This window comes from Mesocricetus auratus, unplaced genomic scaffold (assembly GCF_017639785.1).
Source record: "Mesocricetus auratus isolate SY011 unplaced genomic scaffold, BCM_Maur_2.0 Super-Scaffold_100004, whole genome shotgun sequence".
Lineage (NCBI taxonomy): Eukaryota > Metazoa > Chordata > Mammalia > Rodentia > Cricetidae > Mesocricetus > Mesocricetus auratus.
In genome coordinates, this window is record NW_024429189.1 from 26,732,549 (window position 1) to 26,748,692 (window position 16,144).

At 37.5% G+C, this 16,144-nt stretch overlaps 1 long non-coding RNA gene across 1 annotated transcript in view; it reads right to left on the reverse strand.

Annotated features, from left to right (window-relative positions):
* LOC121140352 overlaps positions 1–16,144 on the reverse strand; it is a 35,616-nt gene that overhangs the window by 10,970 nt on the left and 8,502 nt on the right. Inside the window, exon 2 of the long non-coding RNA XR_005877141.1 lies at positions 16,047–16,122. This is a non-coding gene — a long non-coding RNA (uncharacterized LOC121140352). The remainder of the gene's footprint in view (positions 1–16,046; positions 16,123–16,144) is intronic.

Here is a 16,144-nt window from a genome sequence, read left to right on the forward strand (position 1 = left end):
GTTGGAGCCTTTGAAGAAGAAATCCACTTAACTTATGGCCAGAAAGCAAAAGTGGAGGACACAGGAGTCAAGGTCACACAATCCACTTTGTGGACTCCCTCCTTCAACATTCTGTAGCAGTGCTAAGTAGAGGGCTTGCCCTTTATGGGCTTTTTGGAGAAATTCAGCAGACAAACTTTATTAGTTACTGAATAGCAATATGCCTTTCTCTTAGCTCATGATTCTATGATTGGATAAAAATGAAGACATTTTGTTTAATTTTTTCTTGTAAAGAAAAATCCACAGCAAACCCAAAGTTTTTTAATAGAATTACTTTACGTATAATTCCTTCTGTTTAATTCTCTTGTATGTGGGCATCTATTCATCTTAATGCATTATCAAATTATTTTAAGACCAATATATCATTTATTATATAATTACATTTTCCAAATATTGTTTAATTTGATCTTTACATAAGCATTATTAAATATTGAAAGCAATTCTACAGATGAAGAAAAAGAGGCATAGAAAATTTGAATAATTTATTAAAGTCCTATAGATAACTAGTGGCCAAGGTAGGAACTGAGCCCATGACTGCCCAATTCTTAAGTTTATGTTTTCAATCACTGTTCTAATCAAACACAACCATGGATAGTTCTTGAACTAAAAAGCCAAAACAAAAACAAAATGATACATATAATAGCACTTTGTTTAGACAATGTACCTCATACTTTCATAAGGTAAAACATTTTTCAGGTTTTCATTGAATGAGTCGAGATCAATATATCATTGATTTCAGCGCTCAAATCTGTAATGTCTTTTAACTTTTTCTTCTTAGATGTAGAAATGGAGTCTCTTGTCAAATACTGAAGAAGTCATTACTCAAATAAGAACTCAATCATCTATACACCACAGCTTTTGGATCAAGGTGTGCATTCTATAGATCTCACCCCAAAGTTTCATTTCAAAGCAGTGGTGACAATGATGAACCAAACCCATGTTTTCTTTTAGGGAGCTTACACACACACACACACACACACACACACACACACACACACACGAAGACTGTCAGTTAGTATTCTGATCAGGAACACCTTATTATAAGAGCAGAGACTAAGAGGTAACTAGGGAGCAGCAGAGAGGCCGTGTAACTAACTTGAACTTACTGAAAACATTAACAAGTTCCTGCAGCTGACAGTTCTTGAATCATAATGTGTGGCCTAGTAAACCATGGTGTGATATATACCATGGCCAAAATAATTTGGGAAGGAAAGGCTTCATTTCACTTTACAGTTCATCAATGAGAGAAATTAAGGCAATAACATGAAGCCAAAACCATAGAAGAAGCCTCATTACTGGCTTGCTTCCCCTTGCTCAGCTACCTTTCCCACAAAGTGCCGACCTGGCTGCCTTGGGATGGCGTAGCTCACAGTGGGCTGGGTCCCCTTAAATCAGTTCTCAGTTAAGAAGATGCTTCACAGTTATGGCTGTAGGTCAGCTCAGAGGAAGCAATTCCTTGATTGGAGTTTCCTCTTCCCAGATGGCTCTTGATTGCACCAAGTTGACTTGAACTACTGAGCACAATGTGCTGTCTACATATGTCTGCGGGGAAGATTGCAGAAGGCAGAGTATGGCAACAAAGTAACATGACAGGAAGTATGGCAACACATGCCCATGTCCAGTTTTAATTTTCTTAGCAGTATTTTCTTGTTTTCTTTATCCAGAACAGCTGGTTCATTCCCTTGCTGACCTAGTTACTAGATCTGACATCTTGAATAACTCTTCCACTCCTAAAGACAACTTATTCACGCATGGAATTCAAAGGGCAGGTGCCTTGTGGTAGTTTCTGGGAAATGGTGGGACCTCTAGAAAAAAATGCTAGAATTTGTGTGGAGAATAAGCTGTTCTTCAGTGCTGTCGCTCTTCTCTGTGGGTTCTGTTTCGGCTTATTAGACTCTCCTTCCTCCTCCATCATCTCTTCCCTTATTTCCCTTTGTGACAAGGATAGAGAGGATCTCAGTCTAGTCACCTTCTGAGCTTCCCTGGTGAACTTCCATATTTTCATTCTAGATGATTCCTTTTCTAATGAAGTCTACATAGGACACCACCAGTGAATACAGTTTGTTCTACATTCTTCATGTCACATCCAATTCATCTTTTTGATTCATTTGCAAGGAGCACTTTTTTGAAGAATACCATCAGGTTTATTAACAATATCCTCAAGGTCCTTGATACCACAATTATAGGTGAGACCTTCTTGTCACTTCATCAGTATGACACTCTTTTTGACAGCAGAGACAATATATTACATATTTTGCTTCACGCACAGCACCCAGCACATGGAAGCTATTCACTGAATACTTGAATTGAAACTCAATGTGCTGAGCCATGGGGAAAGCTGCCTGAACAGAAGCACTTACCAATTCAAAAGGTCAGGGAAGCTCTTGAGCTGGTTTTGCTGATATCAGGCCTCCTGTCCTTTCCGCATGTGGGAAATGCACACTTATTGTGCATGTGTGGCTGCCTTTCCCCCACCCAGAAGTACAGGTGCAGAGATTAGCATCGAGCAGATTTGCACAGGCAAGAACTCTACCATTTGTCATGAGAGCTGGGATTCCAAGAAAGGAGGTGATAAGTTGAAAAATTAGGGGGAAATATGTTTTAAGAAGAATCTGGCAACCCCTTCCCCACCTCCACATTAATGAAATGGAAAGGGTGGGGGAAGGAAATGTTACGCTGTACATTGGCAGGAAAATTGTGCATGTCCTGTGAGCAGATGAACATGGAACTGTGAACAGGAAGCTGATTATTCCAACACATTATATTTCTCACTGGAAATATCATCCTGGAGGAAAAGTCCAACATCTCTGCTTTTGGAGCACCTACTCCTCCAGCTGTCTACTCCATTTTGGCTGGAAGATAATAATGAAGGTCAGTTAAAAGTATGGTCGATGATATGTGTTACATGAATGAATTCAGCCCAGCTCTGACCCCACCACCAATTGATGGAAACTGAGGCTCTCTCTCTCTCTCTCTCTCTCTCTCTCTCTCTCTCTCTCTCTCTCTCTCTCTCTCTCTCTCTCTCCCTCTCCCTCTCTCTCTTCCTTTTCTTCACTGATAGTTGGTGTAATGGATTTTTATTCTTATCTGTCCCTTCTTCCTGCAACAACCTGAGGCCCACCTCTAGCCACATTTTGACTGTCCCAGATTAACAAGAAAGTAGAAACAGAAACAGCGTAGATCATGAACATCTCTTTTTGTTACACTTGGGGCTGAGGAGGAAAAGGACTTTGTGTGACATAAAAACTGAGGGTTTTCAGCATCTAATTTTCCATCTACTAGAGTAGAGATAATCTGGAGTCTGAAGTATTAATGACTCAGAATGAAGCAATTATTAAAGGAAGAGGTGGAGGCACCCAGAGACATGATTTTAGAACTTGTGTTTCCAAATGATTTCGGAGGGACGTTTGTTTCCATTATTTCCTTTGGGTGACAGAACCATACTCATAAGTACTGCTTTTTTCTTTCCTTCAAAGAGAGCTACAATTCTTTTCCATTAGAAACAAGTGAAGTTAAGCATTTCCATTTCAAATCATACCAATAGTAGCCTACCTGTGTTAGTGTATGTTTTTCTGTGAATGACTCTGGTAACCCTCTCCTCTCTGTCTCTAAATGGAACAGTTTCATATTGACCCACACCTAAAAACATAATCCGCATAAGCATTAAATGCAACTCTGAAAAGATTATTGGCTCAGAGCCACTAAAAAAATGTCAAAGGTAACAGTTGCAAAGATTTTTCAAACAACAATGCTTAATAAATCACAGAAGCAAAAAACAAAAATCACACAGTAAGTAAAAACAGCTGCCTTCATCAATCAGTGAAACAGGCTTGCTGTTAAATTCCACTACAGTAGCTTAAAAATACGACTTGTGTTTAAAGCAGTAGACTGCAGTGCTGTAGTCCACCCAGATCCCACATGGAGGGTGGTATTTTTGAAGGAGGAAGGACACAGGTGTGCTTCATTTGAAATGGAATTCATTAACAGGCTCTATGATTTTATTCTGCCCTCACAATGTCAGAACGGACTGATAAGCTACCACACTTCAGGCAGAGGGAGGCACACACACACACACACACACACACACACACACACACACACACACACACACACAAGAGTTTTAAAATGAAAAGGCTGCAGAGCTAGGACTACACACAATACACCCCAGGCCTGCTGATTTATTCAGAAGGACAAGGGTAAAGATGATCTTGTCTTAATTTCAGTGCATTTTCAGTGTGACAGAGCACTGGATCTCGTCACTAACCCCATTAAATTACTTGCCAAGGGCTGGACCCTATTTTTCTTTGGAAAAAACGGTGCCAGGGCAATAAGATAATTTGTAGTTCTGGGTTTCTAATATACAATAATTCTGACCATTTAAAACAGTTTTTGTAGGAAATATTTTATAGTTAGAGAAATAGTTTCTGACATTTTGGGGGGAAAAGAACAATGGGCCGTTTACAGGTCTACACAGCAGATTAATGAATCTAATTGAGTCTGTAGGGAAATGTTTCAGTTTAACTACTGGAACTAATTTATACATTCACTACATCGTAATAAGTCAATTTAAGTTTCTGGAAATAAAACTGGATATCCTGGGTATAGATTTGAACTATAAATTTCTGCAAGAAAGGAGTCTGTGTGTTCATTATACATTGTAAAATTACCATATGGACCTGTCAACACTTCTTAGCACAGCTTTGTAATAATGTCATTTAGTTTAACATTGTAATGTGCCAACTGAATTAATGTGTATGACACAAAGCATGCCTCCCTCCCAACCTCTGCTTCTGGGGAACTGTGCAACTTTTAAAGATTTTTCTCAAGGCAAGAGCCTCCTACATTTGCATAGGGAACTTCAAGATGAAGATTGAGTGTTATCGCATTTGCTAGGAGCCTCTGAGAAACAAGCTATGGGGCTCTGATGCCGAGATTTTTGCAGACAGATGAGCTCTGTAAAAACAGGGATAAATCTTTACCTGAGAAACCTCACTTCACAACCAGCATGAATCTGCATTAGATGAAAAATAACCTGCTCTAATGATTTCTTTTCTAACCATTTGACACTGAAGATGAAGAGGTAAGAACATATTCTCTCTATACATATTAACACTTGGTGCTACTATAGTACTCAAAATACTTTTCTCAGTCTGAGAATTGTTTGATACAAATGTAGCACATGCCATTTATATGTCATTAGATTATGACCGAACATAGTATGATGAAGAAGTCATCTAGCTAAGAGGGAACTCAGGGAAAAACTTCACTAACATTTACCTAAGTAAAGTCATTTAAATATAAAAATTAATTGTCACAACACATTTCATAAGTGAGGCATCTGAGATGTAGAGAGATTGCATAGTGTTTCTGAACTGTATACAAGGTCAAGCACAGACTTGAATATAGATGTCTAATGCCAGAGCCAGGGTCTTTCATCTATATGATCTACCTGTAATAATACTAAAACTGTCATGTTCCCAAATATGAAAATGATCTCACTCAGTCTATCCTCTCAGCAACCATGGAAGTCAACTACTATTATACTAATTTTATGGGTATAGACATGAGAGGTTGGACATATAAGAGCTAAAAATCATGGCACTAGTAAGTAGGAGAACCTAGTTGAACAAGGAAAACTAACTTGAGGACTCCATTTCCTCAGAAACACCATGGAGCTATCCAGTCCCTTCATGCTGCATTCTAGTAACAGAACAGGTTTTAGCTTTACCATAAGTGTTTCATAAGGTCTTGTCTAAGATACAATACATCCCCGATTAAGGAATTAACTTTTATAAACCCCCTGTTCCCTTGGAAGCAATATATTATGATACATGTCTTTTTGAACAAGCTAGCATGGATGAGCTTCTAGGTGAGCATCTGTGATTAGTTGGCTGTTGTTAGGCAGGGATAAGCTTCAAATGAGAAACTTGTCATTAAGTCCTTTGCAGAGATAAGAGTTTTAGGAAAGTCTAAGCACTCCATGAAATATTTACAGGTATGGAGTAGACCTGGGAAATCTCAAATACAGATGTACCACTGTATCATGGGAACAAAGCTCATCCTAAAAAAAGGGAAGCTCTGCCTAAGGCTTGGACAGTTATACCAGCATGACTCACACAAACACAAGACACAATATCTAACTAAGGAAATTGAGCTTCCTTTTGAAAAATTATTTACTCATTTGTTATTTAGATAGTATATACATGCAGGCATAATGTACATATGTAGGCACGTAAGTGCATGGAAATCAGGGGAAAATTTCATGGAGCTGGCTTTCTTCTTCCATCTTGATTCTTTGTATGGGCTCAGGGCTTGAACTCAGATCTCGGGATTATATGGTATATCTTTTACCTGCTGAGAACATCACTGACTTTTCTTTTCAAGACTTGCTTATTAATTTGGGACTTGATTTTAATTTTAGTTAACTAGGAATTTAACCCAGAACTTCATCCATGTGAGGCAAACGCTTTACCATTGAGCTTATATCAACATGCCTCCAAAAGAACCCTGGAGTTTGGTTTTGTGCTGTCAGATATGCCAAGCAAACCCACTCCCAGTGACCTACAGCCCAGCCTATACTCCTGATGCAAAACTCAGGCATTGCCTTGTTTGAGGGTGACAGAACTTTCCGTTTGCTACTTCCTTTTCTACAGTTTTTCTTATCTATAGTAGACTTTTGAACTACTCAGTTGTCTTAAGATTGCTTTCCTCAATTGTTCTATTCTTCTTTTCCTCTCCCTCCTTCCCCCCCCCTCTCTCTCTCTCTCTCATGTGTGTGTGTATGTGTATATGTGTGTGCATGTGTGTGTGTGTGTATGTGTGTGTGTGTGTGTATGTGCCTGTGTGTGTGTATGGAGAGAGGAAGGGAGGGAGGGAGGGAGAGGGAGAGAGGAAATCAGCCTACCCCATGCTGCATGTATGGAATTTAGGGAACAAACTTGGGTGTCGGTCCTCTGAAGGCAGGCATTTAAATGAGCTCACCATACCCAAGAGAAATGATAAATGCGTGTTTTATTAGGGGAGAACTTACACAGATAAGAGTAAATAACTGCTGCGGCCTTCCTGCGCCAGGAACTGTAGAGCGAGCACCTGCCCGCAGCTCCTCTACCTTAAAAGGGTCACTTCTGTACATGAAACCATGCCCAAAGTGTGTGGCCACTACTGCAAGTTCACTGGCAAGGCAAGATGCCCACTACAGCCCTCTTTGTCTATTGTTGTTTGAGACAGGAGCTCTTGTTTACTATTTCCTAAGCCGGCCTAATCAACTGGGAGTTTCTGAGATTACCTAATCAGCTGGGAGTTTCTGAGATTACTCTATCTTGGACCTCAGAGCAGGCATCCTGGGATTGCAGACTCGTGTGACTACTCCAGTTTTATCTGGGTTATGGGTATAGAAACTCAAGTCCTCACTTTGTCCACTGATCCATTTTTCCCAGCTTCCCACTTGTTCTTTCAGTTTATGTCCTACTTGTAGACCCCACAGCCTAAATAATACTATGACTGAAGACAAGAATCTGGAAACCAAGCATCTCAGGCCTTGTGAAGAAAGCCTAGAGGCCTTGAGAAGTCATATATATGCTACGGTAATTTGAAGTCTTGGACAAAATTCTTGAACTTGGCTGTGGAGAAGATGGAAAGATTAGCCCAGAAATAGCCTGTTCAGATTTGATGAGACAGTCATCTAGAGGTGACGGCCAGTTGTTTTCTTATACAAAGAGATGGAGCATGCAGAGTGAAACTTTTTGGCATTGTCAAAAATCTGCTAGTGCTTCATAGGACAAACCTTTTCATTCCCAAAACTCTGTAAGTAAATAACTGTTCAGAAGCTTTATCTAATTGATGCTTTCCATTCACGACGGAGACTATAAAGAAAATCTACCTTTGGTGTTCTGAGATGAGACAGGAATGTTGGACAGTGACAGAGAAGAAAGTATGAATGTTTGAGAAGCCATTGTTTATGCCCCAAGCAGAGAAGGAAGGGCATATAGCAATTCTGAGTAATCACATGGCGAACCCATTCAGTGTATCTGGCCACATTCTCCAACATTCACAAGAGAAACCACACCAGCAATCTTTTCTGAACACAGAAATAAATGCTTATGAGTGAAAAAATAGTGCCTAAGTAACTCTCTGAGCATGGCAGCTGGTTCCATCTTTTGCCACAGGTGTCTAATTGGCTTTAAAAGCAAGAGGAGCAGGGGAAGGTGCCAATAACTCCCCAAACAGAAAAATATGTAATCAGATGTCCCAAGACATCATGTATCTGGGTATCTACAAGTTAGTAGATCAGAAAACTCAGCTATAATCACATGTTAAGGGTTGGTTTTTTTACACTGAATAGTGCAGGACATTGGCCTTACTGTCTGTCTTCCAGGCACAGCACAGAGTTGGGCCATGCACACAATGGCAAAGGAAGTAGTTGATAATTATCTTACAATTGTGGACTGTGCAGTTGTAGAAAAAGATACCAAAATGGATGTTTTGGCCATGAACTTCTCAAGAACATTATAAAATTACACATATTTTGGAAAGTACTAAGTTAATTATTTTTTCAATTTTTAAGTGAGAAATTACAATATTATTCTACTTTTATAAATCTGTACTCTGATTATAGCTCTTATGTAAGAATGTATATACACATTCTGTTTTCTGATGATGGGAGATGGACAACATGTATAAGATCAGTAACCTTTGATCACAGTTACACTTTTCCATTGAACTTCTGCTGTTGCACACCCCCTACCACCAATATATGCCTAGCTTTCTCATTGAGATGAAATTTAATTTGCTAAATTGTCCTTTTCAAACCCTAAGAAGAAAGCTTACCCAGTATACGAGGCAAAATATGACTTTAAAATGCTTAGCATTTTATGCAATTGCACTTTACAAATATTAGCTAATTAATTAATTAGTTCCTGATTACAAGAGGGTAGTTCAAGTTCAAGACAAAACCTGGCAAATGTTTCTACATCATTATAAAGAAAAGCTTGCTTATATCAGAGAAGATTATTTCTCTTTTTGAGTAATATGTACTATCATAAAAATGTTATAGATGCCCTTTTCTGGGACTAGGTATAATAATCATTAAAAATGAAGAATTGTTGTAATAATACTAGTACAAACACAGCAATATTGTAAAGTGGGTACATATTTGTTAGACTTCGATGCTTGAGAGCAGAAGCTGTGTCTTGTTCTATTGTGTTCTAGCACCTAGCACAGTCCCAGGCATGGAAAAGTAAAACACACAAATTTATCGGTAGTAACATCTAATTTATAAACTTTCCTTCCTGTAACAATAAATAGAGTGGAAACACATGAAAGAATCTATAGAAAAATAAAGCAAGGCATTCAACAGTGTATTTAATTTTCTGGTCACAAAATTTCATCTGTGTCACAGATAAAAAAAGAGTAGAAATACTAAATAGGAGCAAAAAATAGATTTAGTATTTGATGCTATCTCATACAAAGAATAATCTAATTCACTGGAAGATTCTCTCAAATATATTTTCTAGCATGCTTACCCTGGAATTATGACAGTCAAATTGACTAAGAGTGTAATTTCTCCTTATCCATTTAATGTCAAACTGCTACATGTTTCAAACTGACCTTTTAATCTTACACATGAGTTCCCAGTTTAAGATAGGCACAAAGCTAGCCTGTCCATGCATATAAAATGATAATTTTGATAGTCAAATTACAGAGTTGGCAATAGACACAAACTGATTGACATATTTTTGTTAACTTTAGAAATAACATCATGTAGTTGCACACTAGATGATGATCTTGGATTGTACTTCCCATCTGGGCAGGAAAGTTTTGGTTATTTCTTTATGAGAGGGAAAAAAACAGTCTTACAAACCTCATATAAAATCATTAAGAAATATAGTAAAATTACAGTAAAAATCAGTTCAACACTTTAGATTTATACGCTTTCTATAAACTATATTTCAACTTTTGTCAAAACACACACACACACAAAATCCAGTGGTCATGTGGATATGTAGAGTCTAGTTTCCCCAATAGTTGGTCGTGGAAAAATAGAAGTTGAGACAGCAAAAGGAAAATGTTGGGGAGAGGAGATTGGTTCACAGTTGAAAATCAGAGTAAGAAAGTGGGCCTTATAGCTTCCTTTTAAATCATATATTTGAAAATCATGGTCAAAGCCATGAGAGTCAGCATAGTAAATCAGGACAGAGGAAAGTATGAACAGGTAAAATCAATAAAGGTAAAGATAGTGTGGTGCCAGGTTGTAAGGACCTCAAGATAGGTAATAATTGCAAGTGAATTTGGAAGACCAAAATCTCTGACAGTGATGGAAAAAAAGCCATTGGGAAAGACCTTGGGCTGCAAGAAACATGAGGGTAGGGGGGAGTGTGACTGGGGTAAGGTAAAAGATCTTGAATTAAAAAATAATTGTATGATCGTTTATAAAAACATCTAGAAGTTTTATTAACTCACGATCAAGGATTAGGCATAAAACACCCATTTCAGTAAGGTCATGAGCATAGTCATCAAGCAGCAAACCAACATGCAAAGAACTTAAGACTGAGAAAACTGGGCTCTGTCTTCCAGTTTAAGTCACTATGCTGTTCCCTTCTTTTAGTCCTTACCTATAAACTGAGTTGCTGCACCATGCAACTTCAAACAGAGACTATATCCTGTTTTGCAAGCAAAGCAGGATAGCAAAGATGTCATCATAGACCTCCATGTGCAATTCCACTTGTTCCTTCTGTCTTTTTCTGGCTGTGCTCTTGAGAAAGTTTTGCATCTTAATCTCAGTTTCCTCCTCTGCATAGTGCTGGAATGATAACCCTAGGGAATGTTCAAATTCAATTCTTAGCTAGTAAATATTTATTTAGGTGGTTATATGGACTTGGAACTCGCGAATCCCAAATAGTTTGACACAATGTTTCATTATGACTTGGAATCTCTACGGAGTTCAGTTGGTGCTTAGGGCTTTAAGGTGATGGCAGTTACACATATATACACTTAATGACTCCAAGGGTCCCTTTTGGAAATAGCTAAGTCATCAGTTTACTGTAATCTATATTTCTGTAAAGTCTTGTGTTCTTGGAGATGAGAAAAATTAGTGCATTTAAAGTATGTGTTACATAATTGGGAATAGGTGTTTAGTGAACCTGTAGACAGGCTGCCTAGGTATTTCTTCTTAGAAGAAACTTTGTTTTCTTCTAGGTTCTGAGCTGATATCTGTCAGATAGGACAACAAATAATTGAAGACTCAGAAAAGGAGATAAAAGTCTGCCTCAAACATAAACCCTCTAAGAATTCTATGTCAAAGCCGTGTGGAAGGGAGCTCTAACAAACTCTGCATCACATAGGTCATTTCTGAAGATTTCCACTCTATTTTGAATGAGAAAAAATGTGAGAAAAACAGTATGAGAAGGGAGTCGAACATAGGAAAGATCTTATTTTGCACAAATGGTGTTTGGTTCATATCCTTATGTATAAAAACTACATTGGCCTAGCCAGTGATGAACTCTGAGGTTCATTTGGTTTCAAACAAATCTTGGTAGTGTCCTTGAAAATAAGGCAAATAGAAGCTTAAATCATGGATTCTGTTAGTCATTTTAAAACTGAGTTCAGAGGATGATGGAGAACAGCAGGTAGCTAGTAGACTGTCTAGCCTCCTGTCCTCTCTAGTCCTATCAGATTGCTGTCTCTTACCTGTTCGCATGCTGAGTGTGATATTGACATGCTAATATTCATAGAAAAGAGTGTTTAGTGAGCTAATGGCTTCTTTTATATGGAAAGATACAAGTCTGTACTATTTATCTTATTAAGACTATGGATAGCTTGGAATAACTCAACCAAAAAAAAAAAAAGCAAAAAACAAAAACTAAAAGTGAGTCTTTCTACCAGCGACAGAAGAACAGCTAGGGTCAGTATAGTCTTTACTTGCTGAACTGAATCTGAATGATGTGTGCATACTGATAATGTTTATGGGCTGATGAGATGCTGTGGGATTTCCCTGCGGATACAGTCTTGAGTAAAGGACTAGTGAAATTATTACACCCCTTCCTCTCTGAATTAGTTGAGTAGGCTAATCCCCACAAATGGATAGGATTTAAAATATGATTGTGAGATTTTTACCAATTGCATAAATCTATGTATACAGAGATGTAGGTTCAGATTTATAGACCCTGGATACAACAGAAAAGACAGGGACATTTTCAGCTAGCAACTTTTATGAACATTTTAAATCATTGTTTAGTGTGGATTTCTCTCAATAAAAGTAGCATCCCGAGATGGGGGAGTTTGCTGTGCTAAAATATAAAACCAATCTATTATATTACTAGCTTAATAGCATAGTGTCTTAAATATTTAAAATCATGCGGCGAGTTGTATATAAACTACCAGAGACAGTTAGCTATATAAAACTCCTCATCATGTGCATTTGGGACATCAGTTAAGTATGGACAAAATCAAAAACAAAACTTGAAAAATTTTTACAAAATATGCACATAAGAATCATCAAAGTCTTAAGTATTACATTTTATAATAATGTCAAAGGTGTGTGACAAATATGAAAATGCTTAGTCTCCTTTGTTTTTATTTTTTTTCATTTTTTTGTCTGTATTGCTGGAGGCTAGCATCAAACTCAAGCCAATTCTCCTGGCTCAGGCTCTTGAATGCTGGGATTTCAAACATATAACAGCACACCTAGCATAAATCTCTTAGTATTTTGGAAAAATCCTTTAATAACTTTAATTACCCCCCCCACATAACCATAAAATTTGCTATTTCCCTAAAGTCAAAGAGGATTGTTTTAGAATGCACACCCTTAGGCCAGCATCAGAGCACTGAAGAGCTATGTGCCGACTTTAAGGGTGTCTAGAATGTCTCCAGGCTCAAGGTATCAGACAGATTTGAGACAAACTCATAGAAGAAAGGACCTTGTCTCCATTCTACAATGTACAAAGCCAGCTTGAACTGTGACACTCAGTTTTATGTCAATCAGCTTCCTCTCACAGCGCCCTTCCTCTCACAGCGCCCTCTATGTTTCATATCAGAACATCCTCTTTCAATGTCTAGCCTTTGGGCTTGGTGTTAAACTGATGTGCACTTCTTTCTCCGTGCCTCTATAGAGGGTCAAGTGATTTCTTGTACTCTCTCCAAGCAACAAATACGCTAAATACACGAGTCCACTTCATGGTGTCACTCGAAGCCTTGCTTCATGAGCTGATTCTCTTCTCAGATGGAGATAATTTAATTGGTTTCAGAATAATGTGGCTTTAAAACAAACAAAAGAAGCTCCCACGATTACTTGTACTCCACCTGTGTGTTACATTTCTGATGGATCCATAAAATAACCCAAAATGACATACTGGGCACTGACTTTGAGGTTTGGACAAAGTTTCTCATCTGAGGCATTATCAATCACACTGTTGCAAGCATTCAGAATGTCTGGCAGACTACATATCCAGTGACTTGTTCTTAATGTACTCTGTGTCTTCCAGAACCTTTTGGCAGCCTATGCAAGATGTTTCTGCAGTGCAGAGGCCAGAACTACTGAACCTCATCAGTCATACTCAGCTTAAGGAGGCGATCTGAACAAGGTATCCTTCATGAAACTTCAGGGTAAATATTGAAATAAACCACTCAATTTCATAGTCCTAATTTGTCTTTGCCTGTGAAAAAAGAAATTGGAAGCTGAGAGATCCAAGATCTTAATCTGAGGTAGAAACACAAACCCTATTAGTACAGCCATATCCTTTATACTTCCACAGGACTTTCAAATACGTGACTGCATTTAGAATAAATGAAGTATATGGCCACATATCCTCCTAATTAAGAAGTGTAGAAACTGAGGCTTCCATAGGTTTTTAATAGTTATGAATACTTTAAAAATTCTGCTATTTTATTCTGGGCTACTGTTTTCAGTCTCAAATCATAAAATACTATACCTTACTGGCATGATCTAACCTTCATGGAGGTGTCCGTCATTAGGTACAATTATTGCCAAAAGGAATGACATACACACTTTTTAAATTATGAAATGACATAGCTCATGAGAGTGCTTAGTCATGGCCTCTCTCACACATCAGCAGCCTTTCTCCTAGTCGCCCTCAGGAGCAAGTACTCAAATGCTTACTATGGCTTCCATGGTCTCAAGATTCCATTTACTGAATGACTTATAGGATCAAGTGAGAACATTTTATGTGACTAAGTCTTGAAGAAAATTCCATTTACCTTATTTAAGGTAAGATCTTCCTCCCCCATGCCATCCAGGCTAGTTCAAACTAAAGATTTGATAGATCTGTCCAGGCCCAACCAAATGCAGTAGTTTTGTTTTCCTGTCCTGGTTATTAAGTTCTCACATAGCCACAGAGGGTATTAATTTCCTCCTTCCTCCAAGGAAAGGGAAGGAAATGGCTTTTACCCTAGCTTGTGCTTCTATGAGAGAGATACTAAGGAGTGACATATGCCTCTGTGCTGGGAGCTACACGTAATCTACAAGTTCTGTAGCGGGATTCTCACATTTGAGTGAACATGTTGCCTAACTTCCTGACCTGGAACTTAAACCATTTCAATTTAAACATGGCTCATCAATTATTCTGCACATTTCTCACCTAGGTTGGGTTTCCCCTACTTCAAAACAAGAAATGCTACAAATCTGGAGATAGTTTTTAAATTTAATCACTTTCTATTTTAATGCCTTTGTTATATAATGTGATTTATTAATGCTTTCAAGAGTTGAGTGTTGTGTTAGTCCATTTTTATAATGAAGTAAAATCATTCACAAATTTCTGTAATATAACGCTGGGATGATTTTAAGGTATAGGAAGTACAAATAAAAAATTTACATTATTTAGCAACACAGTCTTTTGCTTCTTCTTTATCCTATTCCTGGGGCATTTCCACATGAAACTCTAATAGTAACTAATGATTCTAAAAATACCATCACGATTTAAACAATTCTGGAGCTGTGACAAGAATTCGTAATATCTGTCAAAGCCCAAATCAAACAAATCTGTCAGCGATTTCATAAGAAATAACATGAGTCTATTTTAATCATCTCTTCTCTTAAAAGTCATACTATTTCAAACCAGTATCTAAATATTCACTCTCAAGGTACCAGTTTCCAGACATATCACAGGGTCGTTTCTTGATTCGTCTATTCATTGTTTGCTTGCCTGTGACTCAGTATCCTCCAAGGGAATATCACCTAGGCTAAATGAATAAATATAAAATGTTAGATACAAAGGTTTAAGGCATTTTACTTATGTAACAATTTTATTTGTGTTTTCAAAATCTGTAGTTTTTTAAAACTTGATTTTATGGTGTGATTTTATTTCTTGATGCTCAAAAATTATTTAAAGGATTTTAAATCTCTGTGTACTTAAACCTACAATAAATTTAATGTCTATGACTGATGTAAAATTCAAATGAAATTTACTGTGAATAGTATTTGGAAAGAGTTCTTGTTTTTGCCATTCTTTTATTAGGTAGCTGATTTTTAGGCTATAATAGAAGTTTGTTAAATGAAATAAGCCTCGGTTAATAGTTTAGAGGTCAGATTATTGTCATGGTTATTGATTCCTTCTTAATCTTAGATAGAAGCAAGTTATATATGCTCAAAATCCCCATTTTAAATTTCAAGATGATGCTTATGTAATTAAGTGTATTTCTGTGTAAATGCAATAGCGCCCTCTGGAGGTCTGGAACACGTGTAGCTGTTCAATTTCCTCTTTTGTTAACACTACAGATTTTGTTGACTTGAACATTTAATACTTTATATCCTGATAATTGCAGTTGTTTCTTAAGATAATTAAGCGTGTATTGAACATTTATTATGATATGTGTGCAGTGTCTCTGATAATGCCCATTGTTACTACACAATACACAGTTCAGTTGATCTTAGTGATGTCTCTAACTTTCCAATTTTCTGACCTGTCAAAATATTTTTTAAAGAAGAAATTACAACTTTCATTTCTAAAATTCCATTAATATCTGGTTATACGAAGGCAACAGGGAACTATTTTTACCTCTTTTGAAGACTGGATGGAAACAGTGACTCTCATTCTTCATTCCTGGTTAACAGACACAGCTGTGGTTTGGAAGCTAAGTTAATTGAGATGGGAGA